Source organism: Salvelinus namaycush, unplaced genomic scaffold (genome assembly GCF_016432855.1).
Source record: "Salvelinus namaycush isolate Seneca unplaced genomic scaffold, SaNama_1.0 Scaffold5, whole genome shotgun sequence".
In the NCBI taxonomy this organism is placed as follows: Eukaryota; Metazoa; Chordata; class Actinopteri; order Salmoniformes; family Salmonidae; genus Salvelinus; species Salvelinus namaycush.
This window is the reverse complement of record NW_024061197.1, coordinates 722661-725756: the sequence shown is the minus strand read 5'-3', so window position 1 is coordinate 725756 and position 3096 is coordinate 722661. Positions and strand designations below refer to the sequence as shown.

Genomic DNA, 3096 nt, shown 5'->3' with positions numbered 1-3096 from the left:
CCTTGCCCCGGTGGGCAGAGCTGACACCTCTCCCTCTTACTTGCCCCGGTGGGCAGAGCTGACACCTCTCCCTCTTCCTTGCCCCGGTGGGCAGAGCTGACACCTCTCCCTCTTCCTTGCCCCGGTGGGCAGAGCTGACACCTCTCCCTCTTCCTTGCCCCGGTGGGCAGAGCTGACACCTCTCCCTCTTCCTTGCCCCGGTGGGCAGAGCTGACACCTCTCCCTCTTCCTTGCCCCGGTGGGCAGAGCTGACACCTCTCCCTCTTCCTTGCCCCGGTGGGCAGAGCTGACACCTCTCCCTCTTCCTGCCCCGGTGGCCGGGTCAGCGGCGAGCTCCTCGGGTTGTTGATCACGAGCCGCCGTAGCCCTCTGTAGGACTCTGTAGCACTCTGTAGGACTCTGTAGGACTCCGTAGGACTCTGTAGGACTCCGTAGGACTCTGTAGGACTCTGTAGGACTCTGTAGGACTCTGTAGGACTTTGACAAGCGCTGACGCCGCTTCGGTGCGGGGCAGATGCTGCCTTCTTTGGATCAGCGGCTTGACAAGTGCCTTTCCCAGCTGCTCCAGGAACACCCTCCTCTTGTTCCGCTTGCGAGGCATCCAGTCAGGCTTGATCTCTCGCCACATGACAAAGGCGTTGTAGGAGGACACGTCGAGGATGTTGTGGAAGACGACCAGGGGCCAGCGGGCAGTCATCCGTCTGCAGCTGTAGGTGCCGACCACCTTGTCTAGGTTGTCCACGCCGCCCTTGTTGCAGTTGTAGTCTAGGATGAGGGCCGGCTTCCTGTCTCGGCGATCGCTGACTTGGGCCTGTGTGTGCAGCTCAGAAGCAGCACGTTCTTGTTTTTTTTGGCAGATAGGAAACTAGAGTGGTGGTGGGCGTGAAGGTAAACTTTGATGAGAGGACCCCTCTGTCCCTTGACGCAAGCAGTGCAGGGGGGTGCTCAGGCTTATTCTTTCAAACCGTGCCAACCATGGTGATGTTCCTCTGGAGGAGCTGCCATCCGAGTTCATAAGACGTAAAGAAATTGTCACGTGACATTGTGACGCCTCAGTCCCTGTGTCAGATCCAGGACAACCAACAACCGCTGGTTCTTCTCTGGGCCTCTGTTGGTCGCTTTCCCTGTGTAGACTTGCATATTCCAAGCGTAGCTGGATTTGGCGTCGCAGGCCACCCATGATTTGATCCCGTATTTCGCTGGCTTGCTGGGCTGCCGGAAAGGACAGCGACCTTTCGAAACAAGACATTAGCACGATGATGATGATGATGATGATGATGATGATGATGATGATGATGATGATGATGATGATGATAGGTAGCGATTAGTATCGGTGTCACAGAAACAGCCACACAAGTCAGTAGTGGAAAATTACCTTTATTATATACACACACACACGACCTCTGAATAGAACCCTTTGCTCGTCCACTGTCACGTCAGGCCCTGGGTTGTAGAGGACTGTCAGCCACTCCACCCACCTGTCCCAGACCTCTCTTCTGGCTACCAGTTTGTCCGTGGCGCGTCTTGCGGGTCTCGACTCACGGTCATCGAATCATAGCAGGCTCGAGTAGTTGTGAAAGAGCTTGAGCGGCATGGTGGCACGGAATATGGCCCTTCTGCTCTCGGCATCCCATCTACTGGCTGCGGCCTCACCTCGGGACCTGTATACACCGGCTAAGATTAGCAGTCCTATGTAGGCGTGCAGGTCGGTGCCGTCCATGGCTTGCCAGCCGTCTCCGTTTTTTCGAACCCCCTCCAGATTTGTCATGTCCAAGATGATTCTTGGTATTGCCGGTGTGATGAACAGGGAGAACGTCGACGCCATGTCACGGGCATGGGACACGGCGTAGGTTGTGTGTCCCCGGGTCATGCCCGGGCCCCTAAGCTCTGCCATCCTGGCCTGGTTGTGATTGGCCACAGAGGACCATTTGATGCTGCCGTTTTTTTACAGCAACGTCTCTCTTTCGGTCGTCTTCGTCTTCCTCTGAAGAGGACGAGTCCCGCTCGGGGTCGTATTCCTCCCCGTCTTCGTCTTTCTCTGAAGAGGACGAGTCCCGCTCGGGGTCGTATTCCTCCCCGTCTTCGTCTTCCTCTGAAGAGGACGAGTCCCGCTCGGGGTCGTATTCCTCCCCGTCTTCGTCTTCCTCTGAAGAGGACGAGTCCCGCTCGGGGTCGTATTCCTCCCCGTCTTCGTCTTCCTCTGAAGAGGACGAGTCCCGCTCGGGGTCGTATTCCTCCCCGTCTTCGTCTTCTGACACATATTCTTCTTCTTCTTCTTCTTCTTCTTTGGGATCCGAGTAGTCTTGCTGGACATTTGAAGAAAGCTGTTCTAGGACCTGCTCTGCAGTGAACCTCTCAGTAATGGCTTCAGCCCCCTTGGGGAAGACCACGGTTCTGGACATGTAGGGACTGGACTGGACTGGGCTCAGTGTAGAACAGGTCGCCCAATCACAGGTTCGATAACACCTTGGAGGATGACTTTGGCTTCACTGAGCGACAGAGGCTATTGTGTTCACTGAGCATGTCTTATGGGAATGACTGTACGTCTACTCCGCCCTTGTACCACGGGGCTCAGTGTAGGACGGCTCAGCCTTTCACACATTCAATAATATCACCCTGGTCATTGGCCCCACAAGTCCCGACATGTACGCAAGCACTTAAACCCATGACAATAGTAGCACAGTGGATGTGGCGGAACCGGTTCAACCTGGCCACCAGGACAGCGGGGAGATGTTTGCACAAGCTCTCGCTGTCTCCCTCTCACAGATGCTACACAGCAAAATAAAGAACTATCATTCATCTTTTGGTAGTGGGGCCCGGGTCACTTTGACCCCAGGACAGCAGGGACCCTGTGATCAGGGCCAGGTCAACGGGACCCCAGGACAACGGGAGGGTTAAATATATGCTTTGAAACCCCTAAATAAGATCTGGTGCAACCAATTACCTTCAGAAGTCACAACGTGGCTGGGGGGAGGAGGGCCAGAGACGGACTGCTGGGAGACAACATGGCTGGGGGAGGAGGACCAGAGAGGGACTGCTGGGAGACAACATGGCTGGGGGAGGAGGACCAGAGACGGACTGCTGGGAGACAACATG

At 55.8% G+C, this 3096-nt stretch overlaps 1 pseudogene; it reads right to left on the bottom strand.

Moving 5' to 3' along the window:
- Nucleotides 1-349: 349 nt before the first annotated feature.
- LOC120041653 lies at nucleotides 350-1894 on the bottom strand (annotated as a pseudogene).
- Between the last annotated feature and the right edge of the window lie 1202 nt (nucleotides 1895-3096).